The 13211-nt window shown below is 39.5% G+C and overlaps 1 pseudogene; it reads right to left on the bottom strand.

Moving 5' to 3' along the window:
- Positions 1-11729: 11729 nt before the first annotated feature.
- LOC102837888 lies at positions 11730-12702 on the bottom strand (annotated as a pseudogene).
- Between the last annotated feature and the right edge of the window lie 509 nt (positions 12703-13211).

The raw sequence follows: 13211 nt of genomic DNA, 5'->3' as shown, positions 1-13211 counted from the left end.
AGAGGAAGACCCCCAACAAGATGGATCGGCACAGTGGCAGCAGCATTGGGCTCAGGCTTAACAATCACTGTGAGGTGGAGCAGGACTGAGCAGCATTTGGTTCTGTTGTGCATAGGATTGTATGAATCAGTACTGACTCAATGGCACCTAACAACAGCAACAGACATTCACCATAGATTTGATATTCCTATTTGTTTCATCTTGGACTTCATATAAATAGAGTCACATGGTGTATATTCTTTGGTGTTTGGCTTCTTTCACTCAATGTTTAGTTTTATCCACATCATAGCATGTTAACAGTTGTTGTTAAGTGTTATTGAGTCGGTTATGACTCACAGAGACCCTGTATATGATTTCCATGGAGCATCTGGTGAGTTTGAGCTGCTGACCTTGTGTTTCCTCTTTTTCTCTGACTTTCCACTTTATCAAACATGATATCCAGGGACTGGTCGCTTCTAATAATATGTCTGAAGTATGAGAGACAAAGTCTGACCATCCTGGCTTCCAAGGATGTACTTCCAACACAGATTATATGAAATCCAAGGTGAGACAAACAGGTAAATTAGGTCCTGGCACCCAAATTTACATTAAGGTCACACCAGGCAAGTCTCTGAGAGGAAGACTTCCCCTCCCTGGGTTGGCTAAGGGAGTCATAGTAATCCACTTTCAAACATACTCTAACTAAGGGCAAAATGTTTTACATCGGAGGTTAATGATCAGAAAGAACTCAGTAAAGGTTGAATTTATGTCAAGATTCAAAATGGAGTGGGCTGCCACTGTAAAATGTAGCCTTCCGTAAACCAAGTGCTTAGAATTTAAGCTCCAATACACTATACATTTGGAAGAGTAGTGTGGCACTGTAGGATAAGCACTAGACTGTTAACCATAAGGCTGGTGTTTCAAACTCACCATCTGCTCCTCAGAAACCCTATACAGGGTCCCTATAAATCAGAACTAACTCCTCAACAATAGCAACAACATACCTAGAAGTGGGATTGTTTGGTCATAGTCTATGTATGCATTCAACTTTATTCACCATTCAAATGGTGCTCTAAAGTGTATGTCCTAATGTATACTCCTACCAGCAATGTATGAGTTTTAGTGAACTATCATTTCTATCGCACATTTATTATGTCCTGGTGTGGTGCTGTGGATTAATGCACTGACTGCAAAGTCAGTTTGAACCTCAAGGTCAACAAATCAAGATCACCAGTCGCTCCTTGGAAACCTTATACAGGGTGACTATGAGTCAGAACCAACTCCATGGCATGTAACAACAACAAGAAGCAATGTTTAAGTGCTTCAAACATATTTTTTAAATATTTAAATATTCACAACATCTCAGTGTGGTATTACTGCAAGGTTGGTGGTTCAAACCCATTAGCTGATCCTTGGAAACTTTATTAGTTGGAACTGACTTGATGGCACTTAACAACAATAAGTAAGATGTAAAGTTGTCTTATTTTCTACTATTCTCCCCCAGAATAACATGGATTTCAGGGTTCTGAATTGAAGAACCTCAAAAACATTTCATCTTTCCCTAGGGAGAAACTGTTTTATTATTTCTTCTTGGAATGTCACCCTTTGGTCTTTTGTTCTGTTTGTTGCCTCTGAGTAGGTTTTACTTATTCTCTTCCTCATTCCTCCAACGTTCATCTTCCCTCAGCTCTCTAATGGAAATTCCTCTAGGGTGCCACAGTCACTTTTATGGGCTGAGCTTTCACAACCTCAAGGTGAACCCAGGAAGGTTGCCTTGAGCCTCTGGCTGTTTGGTCACTTTCTCACAACCTTCAAGTGGTGTGTGTCGGTCACTATCCTCTCCTTTTGGAACTCTTGGGTTCTTTGAAGGGGCCATGAAGGAGGGAAGTCCTGGGAGCTTCCATCTGCGTCTTGGACATCTAAAATAAGACCTGGCTTTGGACAGACAACACAATTTAGAGTGGTGCAGTTGAGCTCACAATTTCTGTCTCCAGATTTCTGCTTTTAATCTAACATCCAAATAAGATAATGGCAGGCCCCATATTGCCCTGGTAGCGTAGTGGTTACGAATCGGGCTGCGAACCTTAAGGTCAGTGGTTCGAAACTACCAGCCGCTCCGCGGGAGAAAGATGAGGCTTTCTACTCCCGTAAAGATTTACACCCTCGGAAACCCTGTACAGGGTCGCTATGGGTCGGCTCCGACTCGAAGGCACTTAACAACAACAACAACAACATATTGCCCTGGGTCTCAGGTTATTTGTACCTTTGCTCCCCCTGAATCCATCTGAGAATTTTCGTTGTTGTGGGTGCTTATACTCTCAATTTTGCCCTTCACCTCTGCTCTGAGCACTTTCTCTGAACAATGTCACACAGAGTACTTTCTGCTCAAGGGAGAAAAAGAGCCCAAATTCAAATATATTTTATAGAGACTGCCTTATTAGTTCTTGTTGTTGCCGTTATGTGCCGTGGAGTCGGTTCCGGCTCATACCGACTCTGTACAGGGTTTCTAAGGCTGTAAATCTTTACAGGAGCAGAAAGCCTCATCGTTCTCTCATGGAACAGCTGGTAGTTTCGAACTGCTGACCTTGCGGTTCGCAGCCCGATTCGTAACCACTCCGCTACCAGAGCTCCTTAGTTCTTAAGCAGGACAAAATCAAGACAATACAAATTATCCCAATGAGGCATGTGTTAGAGCCTAAAACCTAAAGGCATTTGGTCGGCAGAAGACTGCAACCAGCAGGGACTCCGGGTCCAAAGGACTCATTTAACTCCTAGCTGTTCTTTCTTGATGAGAGCAGATCCCACTCTTTCTCACTGACACTATAGCTACAACAGTGGGCTCAAACAGCAATGAAAAAGAAGATGGCACAGGACCTGGCATTGTTTGGTTCTGGTACTTGAGTCAGAGCCAACTCATTGGCAACAGAGTTTAAGGGGAGAAAAAAAATTGATCCAAAAAAGTGAAACAACCTTCCCAAAGTGATGAAGCTGGAATTAGAATCCAAATGTGCCTGATCCCTAAGTCCATGTTCTTTCTACTGTCCTATATTGCCTCTTAAGGAGCTCTGGTAGAGTAGTGGTTATGAATAGGGTTGCAAATCTCACGGTCAACAGTTCAAAACTACCAGCTGTTCCACGGGAGAAAGATGAGGCTTTCTGCTCCTGTAAAGATGTACAGCCTTGGAAACCCTGTACAGGGTCGCTATGAGTCAGAACCAACTCTATGGCACATAACAACAACAATATTGCCTCTTGAATATCAGACAACAAACAGGGTCTGTAGATGCAGAACAGGGGCAGACATGGTGGTCACTGCCTCAAGAAGCTCTTAAATGTAGTCCAGTCTGCCATGGGGGCCACACAAACGTTTCTAGAATCATGTTACTCACCCACATTATTTGTAACCTTCCAGGAATTTCAGTTCTGCTTTCCTGATTCATGTTATCTGACTCATAAGCATATACCAAATTCCAGGTCCTAAGGAAAGAAACTTTTTCCAACAAAAAATACAGTAAAACCTGTGAGAGCTGGAAATTGATGGGACTGCTTGTTTTCCCGGTCTTGAAAGCTTTACACTTTCGAAAGAGCTCAATCTTGCCACATTTCTACCACTTGATTTCATGAAAAATATTTTAGTTTTCCTTCTCTGATAGGCTTCCACTTACACAAGTTCTGACTTCCAAAAGTTTTACTGATTGCTTGGGATGTAGAAATGTGGCCTCAGGCAAGCTAGTCTTAAGTGGGGGATGTTCAGGCAATGAAAGTGGCCCATAAAAGAAGAACTAGTAGAGTTTCATATTAGCTAATGCACAAACCACTTGGGAAATTCTCAGACTACAATGGAAAGGATGAAATGTAATGTTAGAATAATTTCCCAAACCAAAACCAAACCTAGTGCCATTGAATTGATTCTAACTCACAGCAACTGTGTAGGCTAGATTAGAACTGTTCCTGAGAGTTTCGAAAACTGTAAGATTTATGGAAGCAGACAGGCTCATTTTTCTACCGCAGAGCAGCTGGTGGGCTTGAACTACCGACCTTACGGTTAACAGACCAATGCTTATCCCATAGTGTCACAATCACTTACTTCCACAGGATAGGCTAAACGTTAGGAAAGTTTTTCCTTCACCACAAGTGAATGCTACTTCTTCAAAACAAAGAAAATGCTGATATTAAGCTTTGAATATATTACTTTTGTTGTTGTGTGCCATTGAGTTGGTTCCATCTCATAGCAACCCTGCATAGGGTTTCTGAAGAGTGGCTGGTGAGTTTGAACCACTGACCTTGAAGTTCAATCTGACCTTGAGGTTTAGTGCTTATCTTAGGGTGCCACAATTACGAGTAACATCAAGAGAAAAAAAAGGTGGGGCTCTCTGTCTCTCTTGACTTTGAGTTCCCCCTCCCAGGTTGATTCTCAATAAGCCTGCCTGCTGTTGAAGCCAAAAAAAGAGAGAGAGAGAGAGAAAGGCCAAAACTAATCAAAAGCAAATAATTAAAAACTTCAGCTATTGAACTTAGGGGAGTTCAGTAACTTTTTGAAATATTGATGTGGCGCTGTGGGCTAACGCACTGGACTGCAAGTTGGTTTGAACTACAAGGTCACTGGTTCAAGTTCACCAGCTCCTCCTCAGAAACCCTTTACAGGGTCACTATGGGCCGGAACCAACTTGACGGCACTTAACAACAAGAACAAGGAACTTTTCAAATGCATGAACCAATGGATACCCTGTATTGATGTTTACCAATTATGAAGAGATTAAATTGAATTTAAATTTCAAATTCTACCATGAACTAAAATAAAACTCTCTACTAAGGTTTTCATTTTCCTTTAAATACCAACCATGATTAACAGATGAATCTTATGGTATGTAAATTGTATCTCAATAAAGTAGAGGAGTTGATGGGTCAAATAGTATTACTATTTCCAAATTTTTGAGAACACTCCCATATCATTTTCCAAAGTGGCTGCACCATTTTACAGTTCCATCAGCAGTGTATTAGGGTACCAGTCTCTCTATATCCTTGCTAGTATTCATTGCTTAGTTTGTTAAGCTTTGCTATTAATGCTAGGATGAGATAATATCTCATTGTTGTTTTGATTTGTGTCTATCTAATGGAGTCCTCAACCACTCATCTGTTAATTTGACGTAGTGTGGTGGCTTGCCCGTTACTGTGATTCTGAAAGCTATGTCATTGGCATTTTAAATATTAGCAGTTGCTGGTGAACAGGTTTGAGATGAGCTTTGAGACTAATACAGACTAGGACAAAGAAGAGACAGACTAATTTAAAATATTTAGTCACCTTATAAACAGCACTAAAACATGATGAAGAAAATATTATCAGATACAGTGCCAGAAGATAAGCCCCTAGGTTTGGAAGGCACTCAAAATACAACTAGGCAAGAGCTGCTTCCTCAAATTATGATTGATCGTGATGATGTGAATGGAGTAAAGCTTTCAGGACCTCCATTTGCTAATGGGGCACAGCTCAAATTGAAGAGAAAAAGGAGTAAACGTCTGTTAATAATTGGAATGTACAAGTATGAAATAGGAAAATTGGAAGTAGTAAAAAATGGAACATATAAACATCGATATCTGAGGCTGTGGGATGAAATAAAAAACATGGACTGCTATCGATCATTTAAAATCTAATAATCATAGGGTTTACTGTACCAGGAATGACAAACTGAAGAGGAATGGTGTTGCATTCATCATCAAAAAGAACAGATCAGAATCTGTCTTGAAGTATTACACTGTCTGTGATAGGATGATATCCATACACCTACAAGAAAAACCAGTTAATACCACTATTATTCAAATTTGCACACCAACCACTAAAGTCAATGATGATAAAATTGAACATATCCTACCTGAATTAGAGGTCACCTCAAGAACAAATTTGATGAATTAGACACTAATGACAGAAGACCAGAAGAGTTGTGGGATGACATTAAAAAAACATCATACAGGAAGAATGCAAATGGTTGTTAAGAAGGGTCATTAAGAAGACAAGAAAGGAAGAAAAAGATCAAAATGGATGTTAGAAAAATCTCTTAAACCTGCTAAACCAAATGAAAGAAATGAGGTAAAAGAGCTAAATGGAAAATTTCAATAGGCAATTTGAGAAGCCAAAGTAAACTATTATAATGAAGTGTGCAAAGATCTGAAGTTAGAAAACCAAAAGGGAAGAATATGCTCAGCATTTCTCAAGCTAAAGGAACTGAAGAAAAAAATTAAGCCTCAACTTGAAATATTGAAGGATTCAATGGGCAAAATATTGAATGATGCAGAAAGCATCAAAAGAATATGGAAGAAATACACAGTCACTGTACCAAAAAGAAATGATGGATGTGTTCAACCATTTCAAGAGGTAGTATATGCTCAAAAGCCAATGATACTGAAGGAAGAAGCCCAAGGTGCACTGAAGACACTGACAAAGACCAAGGCCCTGAGAATTGACCACTGGACCAATAAAACAACATCAAGATATATGGAGAAAATGCTGACATGTCAAAGACTTCATTTTGATTGGATCAACCATCAACACTCATGAAAGCAGCAGTCAAGAAATCAAACAACATATTGCATTAGGCAAATCTGTTACACAAGACTCTTCAAAGAGCACAGATGTCAGTTTGAGGACACAAACCATGGTATTTTCAATAACCTCATATGCCAGGGAAAGTTGGATAATAAATAAAGAAAACCACAGAAGAATTGATGCATTTGAGTTATGGTGTGTTGGAGGAGAATATTAAAAGTACTATGGACCTTCAAAGATCAAACAAATCTGTGTTAGAAGAAGTACAGTCAGAATGCTCCTTAGAAGCCAAGATGGCCAGACTTTGTTTCGCATACTTCAGATACATTAACAGGAGGGACCACTCCCTGGAAAAGGACATAATGCTGGCAAAATGGAAGGTCAGTGAAAAAGAGGAAGGCCCCCAATAAGATTGATTGGCACAGGGGCAGCAGCAATGAGTTCAAGCTTAATAAAGATTGTGATGATGGCGCACAATCTGGCTTAGTTTCATTTAGTTCGCTATGAATCAGAACTGACTAGAAGCACTTAGCAATAACAGTATATATGCTATCCCATTGCCTTCTTGCCTTCATCATTTCTGCTAAGAAATCAGAATTTAGTTTTACTAGTTTTCTTTTGTAGGTAACGTTTTGTTTCTCCTGAGCTGCCTTTAGGATTCTTTCCCTGTCTTTGATTTTGGAAAGTTTGATTATAATTTATCTTCGTCATTTTCCTCTGGGGTCTAGCCTGTTTGAGGTTCATTTTGCTTCTGGAATGCATATGTTCTCACCTGTCTTGGTATTAGGGAAGTTTTCTTCAATCACTCTTTGACAATTTTGTATTTGTTTTTTGGTTTATTTGTTTGTTTTTCTCTTCTTGTTCTGGAATTCTGATTACATATGTAAACTAATATTCTTGGTGGTGTCCCATATAGTTCTTAGAATTTTCTTGGATTTTTCTTTCTTTTTTCTGATTATTTCCCAAGCAGATTACTATTGAGACAGTTGTCTTTGAACTCACTAATTCAGTCTTCTACATATTTGATTCTACTCCTTTACCTTTTCAGTGAATTATTTATTTCTGAAATTTTAGTATTAATCTCCTGGGTTGCTAGTTGTTGTTTTTGTATAGCTTATTTTTTCTTTTATTTTGTCCATTTGTTTCCTAAATTCTTCTAAAGTATTTTTTTTTGTTCTCTTTGATTTCATTTGTTATAATCTCCATTTGCAAGTTACATACTCAGAATATACATTTGCATACTAAAGGTTTATGACTTTCTGCAAAATATAAACATATTGTCTTAAAGCATTATTTCCTAAGATTATTTTGCCATAATGTGTTCATCTAACATCTGTCAATATCCTGCATCATTGGTGTTCTTGGGAAACAATGCTAGATATGTTCATAAAGCTGACAGTAGCACATTGAATCTTAGCTAGTGTGTGACCAGCTGATCAGATATAACATTAATCTCCTGGTGATGGCAAAATCAGAACAGCAACAACTGAGAAGTTATTTTGAGGAAACTGTTATGGTGTGTGCTCTGTTAATACTGAAATTGTGAATCACGATGCAGTAGGCATACAAGTGCTACACTGCCTGTAATTTAATTCAGCAAACATTACTAAGCATCTACCATGAGTCCTGGTGTGGTGCTCTGGATTAATGTGCCAGACTGCAAAGTCAGTCTGAACCAAAAAGTCGGCAGTTCAAGCTCACTAACCACTCCTCAGAAACCCTATACAGGGTTTCACTATTGGTCAGAATAAGATTGATAGCACTTAACAAGATAAATAGACCATGAAGCAAATTACTGTGTGTATCATAGAATTGATGAACTGGTAGAAGGATATCTAGGCTCAAGGATTTCAGAGTCTAGATACATGTGTTAAAGTTTAACAGCATACTAACGTTATTAAGAAGCTATCCACTGGCAACAGGTTGTTGTCAAGCACTGTTGAGTTGGTTAGCAAAGTACTGTTTAGGGTTACCAAAGAGTGGCTGGTGGGTTTGAACTGCCAGCCTTGTGGTTACCAGAGCAGTACTTATCCTACAGTGCCACACCAGGACTCCCAGGAATCAGATGGTTGCTGTTGTTGTTAAGCACCATCAAGTCGAGTCCAACTCATTGCGACCCTGTATAGGGTTTCCAAGGAGTGACTGGTGAGTTTGAACCATCAACATTGTGGTTCAAATAGACCTTGCAATCCAGTGCTTTAGCCCACAGCACCACACTCAGAATATTTGGGTTTAAGTCTTGTCTCAAACATTCAAAAGCTGGTGACGTCTTGAGCAAGATACTAAACATCTCTGCACTTCAGTAGTTTCTTCATCCATAAAATGAGATTAATAACTATACCTACCTCATAGGATTGCAAAGATTAAATACACATAAAGCATTTGAACATGGTCTCAAAAAAAGTTGCTAACATTATTCCGGCCATGTCCATTTATAATCCTTAATCTCTTTTTGCCTAAAGATTTAGTTTGTATTTAAAAAATAAACTTATCATATTAAACTAAGTTATGTTATGGTTTAAATTTTTAAATGTGCATAAATTATTACAAATAAAATATATCAAAGAAATGTCTATTTAAGGTGAGCTACTTTAAGTTGTCAAGGACTTCATTCTTCTTGGATCAACTATCAACACTCATGGAAGCAGCAGTCAAGAAATCAGATGACGTATTGCATTAGACAAATCTGCTGCACAAGACCTTTTTAAAGTGTTGAAGAGCAAAGACGTCAGCTTGAGGACTAAGGTGTGCCTGACCCAAGCCATGATATTTTCAATAACCTCACATGCATGCGAAAGCTGGACAGTGAGTAAGAAAGACCGTAGAAGAATTGATGCTTTTGAGTTATGGTGCTGGAGGAGAACATTGAAAGTGCCATTGGCTGCCAAAAGAACCAATAGATCCATTTTGGAAGAAGTGCAGCCAGTGTGCTCCTTGGAGGCCAGGATGGCCAAACTTTGTCTCTCATACTTTGGACATATTGTCAGAAGGGGCCAGTCACTGGAAAAGGATATCATGTTTGGTAAGGTGGAGGGTCTGGTACCGTAGTGGTTACGAATCGGGCTGCGAACCGCAAGATCAGCAGTTCAAAACTACCAGCTGTTCCATGGAAGAAAGATGAGGTGTTCTGCTCCTGTAAAGATTTATAGCCTCGGAAACCCTGTACAAGATCGTTATGAGTCAGAACCGACTCCACGGCACATAACAACAACAACAGGGTGGAGGGTCAGAGAAAAAGAGTAAGACTCCCAGCGAGATGGATTGGCCAAGTGGCAGCATCAATGGACTCAAGCGTGGCAATGATAGTGAGGTTGGCCCAGGATTGGGTAGTGTTTCATTCTGCTGTGTATAAGGTCGCTGTGATTAGGTACTGACTCGATGGCACTTAACAACAACAACAAAACTTTGAGTACATCAAAGGTTCCTGAGAGTAAAAGCTTGAGAAGCACCCAAACACACTGCCATAGAGTTGGTTTCAACTCACAGGGTTTCCGAGGCTATAATTTTTACAGAAGCCAACTGACACATCTTTCTCTCACAGAGCAGCCGTCAGGTTTGAACAACTTAGCAGCCTAGAGCTTTAACTGCTGCACCACCAGGGCTCCTTCACTGTATCGCTAGGCGATGACTACATTATGAGTGAGTGAATGGAGCCTGATAGAGGGGGAGGAAGGGCTCCATCACCTACAAAATCACCCTCACTTGGTCACCATTCACTGATGTTTCTTTTCTTCTTTTTTTTTAAGTTTACATTTTATTTAGGTAGCACTTAAAATACTTTATGCTTTCATGGTTACATTTTCCACAATAAGCAGTAAATACCAAGTACATTCTTCCCCAACCAACAGACTGCTTTACCTCCCCACCAAAATCAAATCAACAAAACACAAGTTTCTGTAACAGTCATATTAAAATCATAAAAATTCACTTCACTTCTGGCTTCCAAGCCCATGGCATTGTTACATGGTACCAAAAAGTGCATGGGTTTCAACACTGCTAGATTAAAACTGCTGACATTTTAAACCACATCCAAGCTTTTTGCAATGCCCTCATTTCTAAGAGAACAAAGAACAAAGCAACATGGACAACAGATTCTTATGTTTAAAAGAAGAGAAAATTTCACCGAAAGAGATCATGTAGGAAAGTGAAGGGAATACAGAATTCTATTCAGTAAATAAAAGGTTAAGAAGCAGTATATCATGCAAGTGAAATAAATACAGAAAGCCAGGGATAATATTTCTAAAATAAGATCTTTTTTTTTTTAAAGATCATGTTTGCCGACTGGAATATTTAGTTCAACCTAACTGCTCAGTACCTGATTAGATGCATGTGTACGCATACAGATACGTGTTTATAAATAACTCAGCAAACTTTCCACACATGACCCTAAATTCTAAGAGCTAGAGGTGGTACTACAGAGTAAAATGCTGCAGAATTCTGTGTACATGGCAGAAAGGACAGTTATGGCTCTAAGAGAAAAAATGGGATTTAGCAAAAGCTACTAAATAAGATAGCATGTGGACTACCGGGACAGAATAAAAATGGAAACAATAAATACAAGACAGTGGCTCACTGCTGACTACCAGGTATAGCTCCAGATTGCTCTGAAGAATTCATACTCTAATCTTACTACCTTAAAACTTATGGAAAAGTACTCTGGTATTAATGATTCAATGTCTAATGTAGCATATCTTTCATTTACCCTATACTTAATTACAGTCTAATTTCAAACACTGTACTGGCTTAGGGGGAAATAAAAGTCATTTCCTGGAGGTATACTTAGTATCTGTCTGTTATCATCTTATGCCTCTAAAACTATCACTACTTCAGTAGTTTGTATAATGGTTGGAGAGTTGAAAAGGCATAGCCCCTTGGGAGAAGTGGATTAGATCCTTACCAACTCTAAAAGAAAGAAAGCACTAACAGATTCAGTGCTGGGGAAAAGCAAAGTAAGAAAGTCTATGGTGTGTTTCAAATGTCTGTCACTGCTAACCTGTACCATTACGTCACGCAGCCTTTCTAATCTGACTAAGCAGTGACCAAATGTCCACACTCCTGTTACAAATAGGTGTATGGTCTTGGTATAGCATGCAACAAGATGTTTTCTACCTAACAAGTGAGGAAAAGCAAAATACAAAGAGCACAGGATTGTGCTCCAATGTTGCCTGAGCATCTAATGAAAAGTGTACATGTGTCTGCTAAGTCCAGGCTAATGATTCACTTTGATCAACTTTTTCTTCTTCTGCTCCTCCCTCTGCTTCTGCTTCTTCCTTTTGCCACCTTCTTTGAATCCTGTTGAAAAAATGGAGGAATCCCAGCTTCTGGAGACCTGGGGTCTGTCTTGCCCGTCATCCTCTTCACAAATACAGTAAGATCCATGTTTAGGTAAAGCAGTAAGTCTGTAAGACTTCAGGGAGCCGACATTGGGAAGGGAGGGCATTTCTGTCCTCTTCTCCTGCATTCTTCTGCAAAGGCATCTTCATCTGCTAGACCATTTATCATTAAGGACTTTAACTGGCCATCTTCTGCAACTTCTATTCTTTCTTGGTCATTCTCAACAATTCTCTTTGTAATGATTTTTCTGCCATTAACTGTTTTAGTAGAAGTTTGATATCGATTTGAAGTTGCCCATTCCACTACCACCAAATGATGTTGATGAGAATAAAGTAATGCCCCCATGATCCAGTGAACTAAATTTAGTCAATCCTGTATCAAAAGAAGGAAATGCACCTCCAAAAGATGGAAACCCACCGAAGGCAGAGAAAAAGGGTCCTGCGCCTAGGTTTCGACTCCCACGGGGGCCTCTGCAATTCCAAAAAAAAATCGTCAAATGGATTTTTAAAGAAGTCAAATGAAAATGGGTCCCTTCCACCAAAAAATTCCCTGAAGACATCATCTGGATTTCAGAATGTGAAGCCAAACTCAAATGGACTACCAAAATGACTTCCCCCTCCACCTTCATTTAATCCTTCTTTGCCATATTTGTCATAGATGTCCCATTTTTTAGCATCTGATAACACCTCATATGCCTCAGCTACTTATTTGTATTTTCTCTCTGCCTCTTCCTTATTCTCAGGATTTTTATCAGGATGCCACTTTAGTGCCAACTTACGGCATGCCTTTTGGATATCCTCAGGTGAGGCATGTCTCTGCACACCTAGAACTTCATAGTAATCCACCATGTTTTAACAGATTGTTGGATCAAATCCCGAGAAAGTTGGCAGCTAGAGGGGAGGAAGAGGAGAGGTTGGACGGTAGAGCCCGTGTCCTCCTCTCAGGTCCAGCATGGCTGAAGCTTGTGGAGGCGGTTACTCACTGATGTTTCTTAAACCAGAAATTATTGTCCTTGGTGACAGGAACAAGATGAAAATGCGAGTACCCTTGGAAGAATGAATACAGGCTCAAGATCACACTGAAGTATAAATGACTTATTATTAAAATTCTGAGCTAATGAAGGAAGAGCAAGCATTAAGAAGCTCAGAAACTAAGGGAAGATGTAGTTACAATAAAGTAAGGGAAAAGGGCCCAAAGAAGAGGTAAACTTCTGGTTGATCTTGGAACTGGCTCCAATCTGAACCCATACTTAAACTAGCAAGATTCTCCAGCCAAGCTGACAAAACAAAATTGAAAACACCTCCCTTGCTGAACCACAAATTTGGCCTTAGAAAAGTAGAGGGTGTGGTGCAGTCAG

Source organism: Chrysochloris asiatica, unplaced genomic scaffold, assembly GCF_000296735.1.
Source record: "Chrysochloris asiatica unplaced genomic scaffold, ChrAsi1.0 scaffold00008, whole genome shotgun sequence".
Lineage (NCBI taxonomy): Eukaryota > Metazoa > Chordata > Mammalia > Afrosoricida > Chrysochloridae > Chrysochloris > Chrysochloris asiatica.
Note: the sequence above shows the minus strand (reverse complement) of the source record. Positions and strands in the feature narration are given on the sequence as shown.